This window comes from Anser cygnoides, chromosome 3 (genome assembly GCF_040182565.1).
Source record: "Anser cygnoides isolate HZ-2024a breed goose chromosome 3, Taihu_goose_T2T_genome, whole genome shotgun sequence".
NCBI classification, from domain to species: domain Eukaryota; kingdom Metazoa; phylum Chordata; class Aves; order Anseriformes; family Anatidae; genus Anser; species Anser cygnoides.
This window is the reverse complement of record NC_089875.1, coordinates 71,339,685-71,355,524: the sequence shown is the minus strand read 5'-3', so window position 1 is coordinate 71,355,524 and position 15,840 is coordinate 71,339,685. Positions and strand designations below refer to the sequence as shown.

At 38.1% G+C, this 15,840-nt stretch overlaps 1 long non-coding RNA gene across 1 annotated transcript; it reads right to left on the bottom strand.

Annotated features, from left to right (window-relative positions):
• Positions 1-1,269: 1,269 nt before the first annotated feature.
• On the bottom strand, positions 1,270-3,119 carry LOC106032637 (uncharacterized). Its single transcript, XR_010830409.1, has 3 exons — positions 2,666-3,119; positions 1,945-2,034; positions 1,270-1,820 (listed from the first exon to the last, which is right to left on the bottom strand). It is a non-coding gene; the product is annotated as an uncharacterized lncRNA (long non-coding RNA).
• Positions 3,120-15,840: the final 12,721 nt, after the last annotated feature.

Sequence of the window (15,840 nt, the reverse complement as noted above, 5' to 3'; positions counted from 1 at the left end):
CCCATAGCACCTTCTTGGGAGGGCAGGACAGGTACTTATATTCTGTCAGATACTATAGAACAGAGAGATTAAGGTTCAGGTCTACAAAACAGACTTGAGAACTGCAATAGCGCCATGACCCAGCACCTCACTTTTACATGCCTGGCTTCTGTGCAAAATCTAAATCTTGATGTTAGTATTTGCTTTGCCTGTAGTCGTACAAGCAGCTCCTGGTGAAAGACTGGATTGAGGTCTTCCAGATCCTAGCCTCTAAAAATATTCTATGTGCAGATAAATGGCTATGTCCTGCCACTCCAGAACAAGTCCATCTATACATGGAGTACCTATGCATCACTTGGCATATCTCTTAATCATTGCAGCAGGAGCTTATATTCCAGTTACCTCTCCTTTCCCACCTTTAGCCACAACCTATTCACAATTTCATTTTTTTCCCTCAGTGATAAAAAGTAGATTGACCAATCTTTTCCCTAGCAATGTAAAAATACAAGCACAGCTATAATGCATCATAAGGGGAATGTCAGATGTGTAGTCACCTGAAGCACTCACTAGAGAAGCAGCAATTTCTGTATCACAATGAGAAGAAATACCTGAACATCACAAATATTTTTCTCAAGCTTGGTGCTGCTAACTACTGTCTCCTGACCAAACACCAGCCTGAGTAATTATATTCTAAATGACCTAAATTCATTCCATCTATATTTCCAACTAGATAATTTTTTATAAATAAGTGAATTCAATTATGTACAGTAGCTAGACCTGGTGTCAGAGAATGACTTTCATCCAGAAGTCTCCCAGTGCATTTTGCCAACTACAAGATCAGTTTAACTCTGGATTATGTCAGCCCTTACAGGCTCGTGAAAAGATGCAATATATGACAGACAAGTCTGTGGTGAAACAAGTACCTCTGAAATCCCTTCTCTGCTGGGAAAGCATGACAAGTTAAGGCACCTCAAGTGCTGATTTAGCAGGAGAGGTGCCTAATGTAGTCATTCAAGCAGCAAGATTTCTCTGCAGCCCTTACTAGACTTTGCAGCTCTCCTCTACTGGTGAGAAGACCCCATCAGTATCTGAAAGGTTTCAGTGAAGTCTAATTGTCAGTATGAACACAGACAATAGAGTCTTTACAGCAGTAGAAGTTGTAGCCAGAGGACAGACGATATATTCAAGAAAAGAAGAGCTAGGTGAAGAAAGACATTTCTTTTTTCTTTTTTTTTTTCCTCTCCCCCCCTTCCCCCCCCCCCCCAATATCACCATAAGGGCCAAGAAACTTTTCCTTGATGGAAAGAATCCCAGGAGTTTCAACAGATTTTCTATAAGGTCCTACATGTTCTCCTACACAAGTCTAGAGTTATGTAGAAAAAAAATATGAGTTGCAAATTTCTTATAACCCATATTTTCTTAATGCTAAAGAAAGATGAGATCTAGAGATAAATTATCAAACTTTTTTTTCCATTCTATGTGAGCTACACAGGATTATGACAGAGAGAAAACTTTCATGAATTTCCTCTAATGAATGGCTATAGATGGCTAAGGTGACCTAAATATTGTTTCTAGTGCAAACATGAAAGTTGATTATGAAAAACACCTTAATATATGCACGGAACTGTCCATACGTGTGAAGTTTCTAAAGAGACTAGATATTCCACAGAAAATGTTTACAGCTCCACAGCTGACAAGGGTCAAAAACCACTGGTGAAGTAATACTTAGACCTAATTGTATGTCTTCCATCAATGAAGAAGTCATGTGGCTAAATTCCCATCCACCTCTTTGAAGAGTTGTCCAGAGATGAAAAGGCTCTCTCTTCTGTTATCTGATTGGTCTCCAGTGATTCATGTAAAAAAAGAAAATTTCAGAAAAACAAACAGTCTCTTAGAAATATTTCACAATACTAAATAGCCTTGTTTTTAAAGATGCTTCTCTGTAGACAGAGTTAGAGACATTACCTCTGGGCAGCTGTCTAATGGTCACTCTAGCACTGAATGTTCAGGAAATGATGCATCTCTTCTTTGAAGAATTAGGTGGGATGAAGAGCTCTGGTAGGACAGTAGGGAAATTACAGAAGTATCAGCTCTGTTGCTGATCAATTGCAGTCTCTTATCAATTTTGCAAATCAGCACTTCATGTCTTAATAGAGGTATACTCTATTATCCTTTTATACAATTTGCACCTATATGGGATCATTCAGAGGAGATCAAAATCATTTATACACACACTAAGAAATGGTTAAATGGAGAAAAAGAAAAAAAAAAGAAAAAAAATAAACCTTGTGAAACTGTGTGAAACATAGCAAAACCAAGAAAATTCTAATACTTGTGTCTGAACACACATACCAATTACTGCATTAGTTAAAACAATCTGACCAGGAGCTGCTTTGAACTAATATACTGAAAAAAAAAGTTTCTCCAAGAAAGTATTTTAAGTGTGAGTGAGTCAATAAACAAAACAGGCAGTACTACAAAGAGTCATGCCCTAAGATTTTATGTTGTAAAAATAACCTAAAAACTGACTGAGACTGAAGTACAGAGCATTTTCAGGCAAAGCAACTACTTGCTGACTATACAAGCAATGATAACAAACCATGCGGTAGGAATAAAAAATTGCTTCTTTTCCCAGAAGAGAGGAAGGACAGCAGATACAAAAATTATACAAGTTAAATGGTACTACCTTACATCAAGAGACAACTTTTTTTTCCTTCTTCATAACAATCTGTGTGACTTAATGCAGGGCCTTAGAATACTATAGGCTGTAGACATCTAAGAACATGTCGTAAGATATGGATATGCATCTAAATAACTGTGTGCCTTTGCACATCACACTGATAGAACAATGTAGTCAGTGTCAGTTAACATCTGCTTTGAATTACTGTTCCTTTGGTTAGTTCCCAGTAAACTAATCAGACTCAGGTGCTATGGAAATGACTTCAATCATATGCTACTAGGCTGTAGAGTAAGAAAGCTTTGTTTAAAGATAAACAGGAAAGATAACATATATTTGCTACCAGAAGACAGATAATGATAGGTAGTCTTATTTTCTTATTTTTTTAAGAGAGCAGCCACGAACATCAGTGGTATTAAATGCTGACAACCAGAAATGATTAATCTTTACAAATACCATAACTGCTCACTATTATTTAATTTTTTACAAGGTTATGTCTGTAAGCATTTTTTTTTGACCTCAGCATTTGCCTCCTTTCTTTTAATAGTGTTGCCAGATTTTGAGGTTTTGTTATAAATCTCACATTCATTTGTAAACCAGGTGCTAGAAGTATATAAATATATAAATATTTCATATCTCTTATTTTCTTAATTGTTTGTGTTTTCTTTTTTTTTAAGTTTAACATACATCAAGTATAATGAAAAGGAGAGTCAAAACCCAGCTAAAATGTAAGGTTTTAATCTCATAATCTCTAAATTAAGCATTATTATTTTAGATGGCCTGGCTCATAACTTTCCTGAACATTTGTGTTGGCCATACAGTAACAGCTTTCTCCTACTCTACAAACCTTCATATCTTTGGGCTTTTGGAGCCAGCCTGTAGTGGGCAGGTATTAATGCTAGACTGTTATGCACTTTGGCACAAAGTGAGGAACCACCAAGAATACCAGGCAACCTGGGCCCCTAAATGACAGACCTTTTGCAAGCCCAGTGCTTACCCTGTCTAATATTAAGTGCCTTCTTCATTTGCCAATGTAAGAGTAATTATTTAAATGAGGAATTCCCATTTTGGGATAATGAAACCTGGTTGTATGATATAGGATAGTTCTTTTTCAGAGCTGATAACCAAAACCAGAAATAAAAATCTCCCAGTCCTCTCCAAGTTTACCTTCTCTCCGAAGAAGCTGTGTCTGCCTGCACTGGTAGCACACCACCCAGTGCAACAGTAGCAGATTTGTAGAGCCAAAGAGTTGGTGTTGAAGACATGACATCTGTACCATGTGGATGGGAAAGGATTGCTTTTTTTCATCCAGTGGGAGGATTTCATTCTAGGTCCAGTCTGCTTCTGTGGACTGACTGTCTGTCATGGTTGGAGTGCATTAAGAGTGTAACTATCACTTCATTTCATCCAAACCGAATACCTTTTGGGCATGGAAATTACTCCACAATGATAATCAAAACTCAAACTCCACAATGATAATCAAAGCATGGTGAAAGGGTACAATGAAAATGGAACACTGATCTAAACAGCTGTGTTAATGTGGCTATAGGAGTTGAAGGATGCAACTTCCTGGCTATGTAAACCAATCTATGCCAGAGCAGTTGTGGCCCTGTCCCGTGATGATTTTCCACTTCTTATTTCTCTTCCCATTCTCTTCACATTGATAATGTGTTTGGGTATTTGCCTAGTAATGCACTATGTTTTCAGGGTATTAAAGCAGGAAAAAAAAAATCTATTAATATCAGCGCTCTCTCCTTTGTTCCCAAGACCAGCTCAATAAGGGGTCAGATGAGCTCCAGTACTGATGGTGGGAACACTCATCTGGTGACAGATTTGTTGATGAGTTGAAAGAGTTCAAGGCAAGGACCATGGCAAACCTGACTGGTTTAAGATCAACACAAAGGATTGTATCTTCAGATTAGAGACCCAATTCACCCAAGATGAAACAGGACACACTGCAAAAATACCTATACCTGGTATCTCTGTGGTAAGAAACAACAGTATTTAGAGATATTAGTTCAGGCCCAAGAGTAGATGCTATAACTTAGATGCTCACTAGCTTGACCTTCTCTTCCATCTTTCCACTGCAGGCCTTAAATTAACCCTCAGATCCTCCTTCTATAGTTAAATTTCATCCTTACTGGGTTATTGCCCTAACTTCCAGCCTCTATGGCCTGGCAAAAATGTTTCTACAAGAAAGCCAACAGCTTTCACCATCACCTGACAGCATGATGAAATGTCCTGCCCTAAGTAATGCAACAGTGGAACTGATTCCTCCCTAGTTTATGCTGGTATATAATAATACTCTTATGCATTCCCCATTCATTCCCCACATAAAGACTTCAAAGCCTACAAGAGTCCACCCAGGTGATTTTTTGTTCTTGCAAAAAATGTCTCACTGATGGCATTACTGTGTAAATTTCACATGGAATCATACAAAAATAATAAGAGCTTTACAAATAAATAACAGAAATATCAGTATGCTGTGTTTGTTTCTGTCAGAAATCAATAATAGTTGATGGTACTAACATAACAGGCCTATGTGGAATAAGTGCAAATACGAAGGCATCTACCTTGTCTCCCAAAAATAAGATTCCAACCTACTACTACAAGCTACTTTTACAGTTCATCAGATAGGTCATCAGCATATCAGTGAAGACATTTAACTCCTTTAGTAAGAAACCATAGGAAAATGGCTGTTCAACCATTACAATAAGTCTAATGGGTATTTTAACAGTGGTCTTAAATTTTATTTATTTTTTTCTCAATTTTAAGATGTAGTTTCCTCTGTTCCCACACTCCCTACTCTGTAAGATTTTCCTGTGTGCCTTATCAGACCAATAGTTTAATATACGGTAGAAAAACCTTGCTAACTCTCTCCTCACTAATCCATAGAGCCCAATAGTAAACAATCAAAACAAAGCAAAATTTTTAAATAGACCACTATGTGACTCTTGATCACAGTTGTAAAACAAGCTAGCTTTCAGATCAAATCTTGTCTGTACTAATTTGTATTAACAATATTTTGCATTTGACAAATTAAAAATTTTTCATTACGTAGTGGATTGTCCTCACAATTGTTTGTACACAACAACATTTCTGTACATATGCAATTAGCCATTTTGGCTTCTATAGGTCATTACAAGTGTTCCCAAGAAAAAGGATGTGTTTTGAAATTATGGCTATTCTCACTGCATTATTAATTCTTTAAGTGTATTGCCCTCTATAAATGTTTAAGAGGTAGTGGTTTGCTTGTTTACTTCTCAGTATGATTCTTTCCCTATCAGTATGAATCTTCATTCATGTGTGTGGATAAGCAAAATCAAGATTTTTAACTCTTGTGATTCTTCTCCTGAATGTCACGAGTTGTTTACAAATGTCAGTGACTAAAGACAAATGAGATTTCTGATGAATGTCAGGTGGCTGGCAGGGTGTGGGAATCCTTGTGATAGACTGTTGCCTCCTCTCTTGCCTTCCTGTTCAGTGCTTCAGACGTATTCATGCAGCAGTGTAGTGGCATTCCCTGTTCTACTTTTTTCTTTTTAACTCATCTTTTTGACCAGGAACAGGTCTTGAGCTGATGTTCTTATGAAGTTCTTTGTTTTAACCCTAAGATGTCTTTCTTAACAGCCATCAGCTCAGAGGCCATCACTTCATAATGGTACAGGATTATTTTTTTTCCCATTACTTTTAGGCACATTGAATACAAGCTGCTATTGTATTGCCTATTCAATCAATACAAGGATGTGCTTGTGAGATACTCTGAAGTTAAATTTTGTTTCTACTGTCCTGAATAATTTAGTATCATCAGAGAACTTTACCTCTTTACCAGTCATCCACCCCTTTTTCTGTTCTTTTATCTCTCTATTGAGCAACACTGACCCAAGCAGAGGTCCCTGTGGGACTTCAGTGATGATCTCACTCCACTTAAAGCTGACCATATATTTCTACTCTGAGTTTCCTTTGCTTTAACCAGTTTTATCCACATGAAAAGCTTCCTTATTTTCCAATTACCACTTCCTTAAGAGACTTTGGTGAGCAGCCTTTTTAGAAATTTATTTAAACTGACATTCAACTCCCTTTACAGGTCAATTTTAGATCTTCTTCACCGTAATTCAACATTAGATGAAAATGCTGTAATTCTCATAAGCTTTGGGGGAATTTTGATCAGCTCTTTCTTTTTCCTGTTTTCTATAATTTATGGCACCCATCACTGTAAAGATGATGAACTAGATAATGCAGCGTCCTTAGGTGTTAGTCTCCTTCCTTCAGGCAAGTCAACATATGTAAGACATGCAGCAGTAAAGCAGATGATTGATTACACTGTTTGTTAATTACAATGTATTAATAGTCTTATAGAGCAAACTTACATTATGTTGGTATGCTATGCCTGCTTGAAGGTGTGTTCAGCCAAATGAATAGTCAATCTCAGTGGTCATTCTAATTTCAGGGTACCTTTTGAAAATGAGGAAGAAGTAATAGGGATGAGCTGTGTTCATTCATCTTTATTATATATTATATCTGCTTATAAAGATATTGGGATGAAAGGTCATGTATGCCTCCTTTAATAGCGTTCAGTTTACATATGTATTGGTGGAGTAAATTCATATAAGTGCGCTCTACTTGAAGCTACAGATACTCTTACTTCTTCTCCCTGCCTTTCTCAATTCATTGCTTTTTCATAGATGGAGGTGATTAAAACTCAGTGAAAATACAAGAATTCTACATAAGAAAAAAGACAGCAGTGCTTATGTTCATTTCTCTGCAGGCTCTCCTGAAATCTCATTTAAGTGGTTTTTCAGCTGGACTTTCTAAGTGCCAAGTACTTTTAGGAAAACATTTACAAAATAGCTCCTGAAGATGGTCTTAAAAGATAAGGCTGAAAATTGTTAGTGCTTACTGAGCAGATGGAGAGGATACCACTGGAGAGATAAGAGGAAGAATAGGTATTCAGAGTGACCAGAGCTAAAGTAAACAACTAGCCTACCAACCCCTGGGCCCAAAAGAGCAGGCCAAAAAAAAAAAAACAACTAAACACACAATGTCAAAAAGAAAATCAATCTTCCTGCTGAAGAACTCCCCAAACACTGTCTGCAAAAAAAAAAAAAAACATCAATAGTTGTTCAGACCATGATTTGTTTTAAACATGTCAATTCTGTCTACACTGATATTAACCAAGCATAAGTAAAAACCAATTCACTGAGCCTTCACAAACATACAAGTGCACTATTAGAGCATGTCAAGCCATCTGAGACTAATTTGAGGTCTGCAGAGTGTAGAACTTGGAACATTTGAACTTTATATGATTGGACTGGAAAAACTTCTGACACTATCGTGGCCCCATGTGTTTATTACAATGTGCACAAAAATTTATACATACTAAAGATGGAAAAGCTGCAACACTGAGATTTCAGTGTTAGGTGAAGTGGCAAAATCAAATATGACTGATTTGATTTTTTTTTTTCCAGGACAGCTCTGGTGGAAATTCATTGTTCTTTGGTTTTTGTTTTCACCTTTTTGCAGCGGGTCAATTTACAGAACGTTTCCTCGGTAAATCTGTGATTTGGAATAACTTGGAGAATTTTGTAGAACTGTACAGAGAAACCCTGCAAGGAGGTATTTTTCTTGAAGTAGTCTCTCATTATCACTTCAATAAAACATGATAGTCAGGTGAGGACATGTTCCTAGAGCTCACTGAGTAATTAAGAGAGTGATTCTCATTGAATTACTTCACTTAAACTAAGCTCTGAAAATTATTCTAGCATTGCAAACCTATAGTTGGCCTTAATCCTGAAATTGCTCCTCAGATGGAAGGAAAGAATAGCCCTAGCCTGTACAAGGATGACTAGATAATCAGGCTGGGAAAGTCTGGTAATATAGGGGGGACTGCCTCACATGGAGTCTTTGGGATGCCATGTGGTTATTCTTTCAAACCCCAACAGCATGGCACCTTGAGAAGTTGTGTTTTGCAAGTTTTGTATCTCAAGATTCATCCTTGGTCAGGGAAGCAGGTGCATCTCAAGATACAACCCTGGCCAGAAAAGTAGGAAATCAGGATCTTGAACTCTCATCTCCTTCCCATCTCCTGCACTGAGGGACAATGAAAATAGTAGGATATCCTATGACATATACTCCAGTCAAAAATGTGTCCCTAGTGCTGCTATGTAACTCAGAACATGAGGTAAATGTGTCACAAAGGATTGCAATTGTGCTGTTCCTGCAATTGGATGCTGAAAACTCCCTTTTAAGCCACCTGATAATTCCCTGGATATATGCTTTCTTCTGTAAATTAATGCATATTTTATACAAGTGAGAACAAAGGAATTAAGAGTTTGTACATATGTTGCTGATTAAAACCACAAGTTAACATGTTAAAGGAAAAAGATATTAATGCTAGGCCGCTTTAACATATTGCTAGCCCTAGCATATCACTAGCTAAATCTGGCCAACTCATGGCTGCTCAGTGGCTCTGACTGAGGGCAGGAAGTCAACAGGAACATACAGCTAGGGAAGGACACTGCAAATTCCACTAGAAGGGGCTGTCTGTGTTTTTGCTGAACTAAGTGTACCCCATACCACTTTATTCATTTGCAAACTCAGCTTTTGCCTACACCTTGGCCTGAAGACAGCAATCAGTTGCCATCCAGAACAGATACAGCTTTTCTGCATGGCCTTTGAATATCCCATACCAGTTTTAGCCTAACTCACAAATGAGGCAGACTAAAATCCAGGCTGAGAGATAGATGTTCTGAATCTGAAGCCAGACTGCTCACTTTCAGAGATAGTAAGTTCTAATCAATTGGGAATATGATGAGTATGTCCAGAGAACAGCTACAAACCTGGTGAAGGGCCTAGAACACAAGTCCTGTGAGGAGCGGCTGAGGGAACTGGGGTTGTTTAGTCCGGAGAAGAGGAGTCTCAGGGGAGACCTTATTGCTCTCTACAACTACCTGAGAGGAAGGTGTGGGGAGCTAGGGGTCGGCCTCTTCTCACAGGTAACTAGTGATAGGACTAGGGGGAATGGCCTCAAGTTGTGCCAGGGAAGGTTCAGTTTGGAAATTAGGAGACATTTCTTCTAAGAAAGAGCAGTCAGGTGTTGGAACAGGTCGCCCAGACAGGTGGTGGTGTCACCGTCCCTGGGGGTGTTCAAAGGAAAGGTTGGACCCGGTGCTTAGGGACATTGTTTCATGGGTGACATTAGTAGCAGGGGGATGGTTAGACCAGATGATCTTGGAGGTCTTTTCCAACCCTCATGATTCTATGATTCTGTGATGTGGAAAGAGCAATTTTAATGAAAGTTAGCAGTTATAAAATTATAGAATAATTTAGTTTAGAAAGGACTTCTGGAGGTCGAAAAGTCTATTTCAAAGCAGGGCCAACTTCAAAGTGAGGTCATGTTGCTCTGTGACTTGTCCATCTGAGTTTTGAATATCTCCAATGACATTCAAAGTACCTTGGTGCTTACTGCGAATGTCTGTTTATATCCAAAAGCAACTATGCTAGTTAATACTTGTTTGTTAATACATGATTAAGGGAAGATTGCTCTTTTTGTTACCAGCATGGTTTTAATCTAAAGAATTATAAATTCAAGGATTTAAAAGAAACAGACCTCTTTACCTTCTAACCTATTCCAGCATATAAACCAGATTTCTCTTCAGGCACTTATGAACATTTATCTTAATCCTGAAGAGCTTGACTCAGTTCCGGGAGTCCTGGTGTGAGACTTTAGCGTATTTTAACACTACAGATTGTAGTAATGGACTTTAGCATATTTTAACACTACAGAGAAGTTGAAGACCATGTCAATGTGTGTTTCCCTTTCCCTCAAAATGAAATGGAAGTGCTCTTTCAGTACAAGAGCATATAATAATTGGGAGAAAGGGGGAAGGTGAAGTCACTCACCTTAAACTAATTTATGCAGACTAACTTTGGTCTTTTGGAATTTTTATTTAAATAAAAACTAAATACATTCTTCAAATTAATTAATTGTTTCTAGTTAAAACAGTGACTGTTATTCACAACTATGGCTGCACTGAGTCATAAAACATTATAAAAACATACACTCAGTATGATAGCAGCTTATTGCTATAAAAGCATGCCAGATATGCAGTACTTGAAATGGCCTAGGCAGTGCTGCCAGTATAGCAGAGGCCCAGTGTGGCCTAAGTCACTGTACTCGGTGGTTTAAAGTATGTGTATTTACAAATTTCTACAACACTGAAGTGCTAGGCCGCTCATAACTCTAACTTTCAGATAGTAGAGTGCTAGCTACCTCAAGGAAAAAGTCGCAGATTTGTTCTGTGTTTTAAGCAAGGTCATGACATCTAAAACTGGCATCTAGAATGGCCTTTTGGTCAAAAATATTTCAAATAAGCTTTTCTTTGGCATTGTCAGCTTATTGTGATGGCAACGAATGCTTCTTGAGTTGCAGATTCTTAAAAACTCTTTCCAGGTAATGGCAAAGCCTGTCCAGCAGATGTACACCAACTAAAACTAGGCTTGCTTTTCTTAGAAACAATCCATCAAGTCTCAGTGGCTGGTGGTCTGGATGCAGGCAGTCACTGACTAGCAGTTTGGTCATGCCTTTGGGAAGGGAAGGAATTCAGTCATAGTGTTAAGTACATAAATTCATAAATAGTCCTCTGAGCATGATGGGTGCACAGGTCTGTCCCTGCAGGAATGTGTCCTGGTTGCCTGCCTGCATCCTTGCTTGCTGGCCCCATGCACTGTCACCTGTTCTTTGCAACATTACCTATTTTTTACAGTGCTGAAAATCTCTAACACGAGGAACTTCTCAAAGCAATCTCCAATACCCTATATCCTGGAAATTAAATGCCTCTATGGGAGGCTTCAGCTTGATCCCAACAGCTAAGAGAAGAAATTCAACTCACACTAGAATAAGGATACTAACCACTGAACACTGGGCAAGCAAAGCCACTGTCATGATCGCTCCTCCTGTAGTTACGGTCTGAAGGGAAACAGCCACCATTTTCACATCACATTCTTTAGGAAAAGCCCATTTCTTACGTCAGGTAAGGAAGAACCTGATGAGTTTGGTCTGAGAAAGACGGTGAGCTGAAAAACTTGGAATTTTCAAACTTATTTTTCGGCATTCTGCAGAGCAAAATTTTTACTTTCGAAGGAGCTTCCATAGGAAGAAATATTGGTATTATTGGATGTTTCCACCATTTGTTAGCAGCTGAGCTGGAGAGTGACAGACCTAAAATGTTATGTGTTTATATACTCACTTGGCATATTTTAATACTTTTTAATGCATTTTCTGCTTTTGTCTTACATGTTTTGATCTTAAAAATCTCACTAGCCAAAATTCCTCCAGTTTTGTATGTTTAGTTCTATTTACACTTATTTTTCAGAATGGCTTACAGGAGATGGTGACAGAAAGGTCAAATTATGTTTACACTATATTTTAACCACAGTAAAATACAAGAGGCTTAACAAGGTAGAATGATAAACATGGAGCTGTGCAGGACTTGATTAAATGCCTGTTTATTATACTTCCTCCTTTGTCTTCAGTGTAGGAGTAGAACAATAGGGAGGTTCCTTAAACAATGGATTGGGAATGTTGAATTTAAGAATATAGGTTGTGACAGTGTGCTCCTTAAATGTAATTTGAAATAGTAAATTATTTAATTTGGTCTACATTCAAAGTCAAAGTGAAATTGCTCTAAATTTCAAATGTCAGATCCAGAATGAGATTCTGATTCTTCAGAATATTTAAAAGTTAGATCAAAACTATTAAAGTGGGTTATTATTTCAGTGGCAAAAAAAAAAAAATAAAATGAGATTAAGGTATGAACTGACACAGTGTGCTAGCATTTACAGTGTATTACAAATAGTAGTTTTAATGTCTCAGAAAGGTATTTTTTCCAATCTGATAATTCCCCTGATGCAGTTCCAGCAATGAACTGAAATTTGATCATAGCGACATTAAAGCAAGTTCTGAACTTTTTGTGGCTTTTAATGGCTATAATTAACATGGACCTCTGATCTACTTTTTTTTAGATATTCTAATGTCCACTTGTCTGAGAACTGATTCCAAAAGTTTTGAGATAATTCTTACTATTTATAAGGGAAAATCATTCACTCAGTAACTCCCTCACAGGTAAAAAATTGTTTCAAATAAGAATAATAATATGAAAAGTGTGAAGGTCATTACCTTAGATTTCAAAATGCTTTATAGCAGATGCATTTTTGCAGATGAAGAAAGAGGTACATAAAGGTGGTGTAACGTATGAAGAACACTGAACAAGTCCAGGACAGACTTTGAAAACATATAACAGGATTAATCATTCCTAGAACAGTTTCTGCATGGATAATGCTGATTGCCTACTGTAATGTTGTTATTGTTTCTAAGAGTACTTCATTCAGTAGGAAGAGGTCTTTTTTTTTTTTTTTTGTGGGTTACAATGAATTAAAGCGCCCTAATGTTCTAAGATAGAGCTTGGATTTGAGGCAAGAAGAATCAAAGCAGTACAATTCATTATGCATTTCAGAAATCTTCAATTGCTTTGATGTTACAAGAGGAAAACTTCAATTATGACTTTTTTTTTCCCCAAAAAGAGCCTGATTTGCAGCTCATGAAAACTGTCCTCCACTAATCAGCAGAAAAAACATAACAAGGATTTTGTCATTTTTACCAAGACAGTTAAGAGCACTATTTGATGATGTTCGTTGGTGGCTTTAATTATTTAGATATTTATCCACTACAAATACAATTAGAACCTAAAATTTATTATGAGGAAAAAAAAAAAAAAGAAAGAAAAAAGGCACTAGCAAGACCTTCCCCAATCATTAGTAATCTAGGGCAGTTCTGAAACATGAGTTTTAAGTTATGGAAAGCTGAAAATGGATGACTGTCCAAAATAGTATCTCATAGTTTTATTTGTAAACTGAAATAAGAAAAATAACAGAGCAAGGACTATTTTGGTATTAATACATCAAGGATGATAGATCTAAACATAAACCAAGATGGTAGACACTCAGGAACCATGATCTAATTATGTAAAATGCAACTGTTTGGATTAAGATTTTTGTTGAACCCTATAAGTAAGACAATGTGTGCAGTCATTGATCTTGTCTAGTCCCCTTCTGGAACAGTTCAGCTCATGGAGTAGTAGACTGGATTAAATTAGAAAGTAATGAGGTCCTGTTAAAGGAATAAAACAGTGGGCTGGGCAGAGCATGCTGGAGTCAATAGGACAGCTGAGTACGCAAGGAGATTTGCTCTCTCACTATTAGCACTGTTAGAAGTATTTTAATTTACATTTGGTCCTTGAAAGAGTCTTGCCATTTAAAGGGGTCTTGAAAATACACTGAGATAATTTTTCCCCAATAAAAGGCCCTTTTCACTAGCAGTCCCTCATCTTTGCTGACATAAAGAGAGCAAAGGAAATATTTCACAGGGACCTCCAAACTAATTGTGAGTGGAATGGAAGTTAGATCCAAAACCCTTCCAGCTTGAGATGATTAGCGTTGCAGAAAAAGTCTTTTCTATAGCAAAAGCCCTCAAACTTCTTTCTCCTATTTCCTTTCTAAAAAGTTCTCACTTCAAAGTCCCTTCCTTCCTAGGTATCACAGTTGCCCACCTTCACAGACACTACTCCAGAATTATCTTTTGCATATTCTTCATCTCTTCAAACCTGTTCCTCATTTTTCCAAACTCACTCCTGCTAAATCCTTCCCTCCCACTTCAAGAACTCCCTCCCTCCCTCATTTTCTTTCTCCCCAGAGCTTGATTCATTCATGAAAATTAATTAAAATTATAAACGATCATGATCTCTTTATATTCAAGGAAAGACCTAGTGTCCTCAAAGGCACACTGCTATGAATAACACGCTCACTCATAATGGACCCAGAAAGTGGAAACACCCACCTACTCCTGACCAGGTCACCTGGTCCTCTCTCTTCCAGACAAAGACACCCCAGAACAGACTCCTCTCTGAGATCTCCTTTCCTCTCCAAACAGCACCCACTATTGAGCTTGAAGGCATTTCATTTATCAGTGCAGGCTGACAGCCCTGCAGCACTGCAGCAACCAGCACCCCCTGCCCTTCTTTCACAGGCTGTAGATATTAAGTGAGCCTGCCCACCTGCCTCCCTTCTCCTGCTGAAGCAGTTTCAGCTCTTGTGTCTGGCTGGGTCCCTGAAACCCCAGATGCATTCAATAGCAATAACAATCTGCCTGAACAGGGCTCTAACAACAGGAAGAGAAAGCATGTTTAAAAAAAAAAAAAAAAGTGGGGGGTTGGTTGGTAATACCACATCCTCATACTGCCACTCTTTATCCAAATACCAGATAAGCTTATTACAACAGGAGTATGCATCTTGTGCTCTCCTGGCAACTTTGAATTAAATCCAGACAATTCAAGGAGACCATTCAGGAGGGAATTTAAAGGAGAGACATTAGCTGAGTGAAGAACTGAGTAAGGTATAAACAAGTATTTCATCAAAGACAGGGTCAGGGTGAGGGGAAACTCTGGCAAAGGTCCAACCACAGTGATAAACTAGAGGGAGATGCTGGTGGAAGAAAAAGTTCAGGGTCAGCAGTGACAATGAGATTTCTTGCCTAGGGAGAAAAGTAAAGGTCTAGAGACACAAGAAAACTTTAGACTAATTAATGACTATCCTTGTGGAAAAACTAGTACCAAAATAACATAGCTTAATTATTATCACCATCATTTCAGGAACCCATATATCTTTAACTTCCTATCTGGTTAGTAACACGGCACAGCCCCATGGTGTTTTCATTGGACTGTCTCCTTCAATCCAGGCTGACGTAGCAAAGGACTTCATGATGCACAGCCTGGAGACCTTGCACAGCTCAGGCAGTGGCTCCCAATCTCAGCTGGGAAAAGGCAGTGGGGAGGGTGGATGTGGTCCTTTGTCTGGGCATCGCTGAAGCAAGTCATGAAATGCTAAGGTGAACAAGTGGAGCAGGTTTGTTTGTTTGAAAGGTCATGCCTGAAATGCTGTCAAGCAAAGCATTTTTCAGCGTGTTTTCAACTCCCTGCACCCTCTGTGACAGAGATTCACAGCGTCCCTGTACTTCTTATGTCCTTTTAGAGAGGGAAAAGCAGGAGACAACAAAATGCCTTGAGCTTAAAAGGCTGTGCACTGGGGAGCTAATTCAAACAGGGCCTGACATGATCGTCTTCACCTAACTG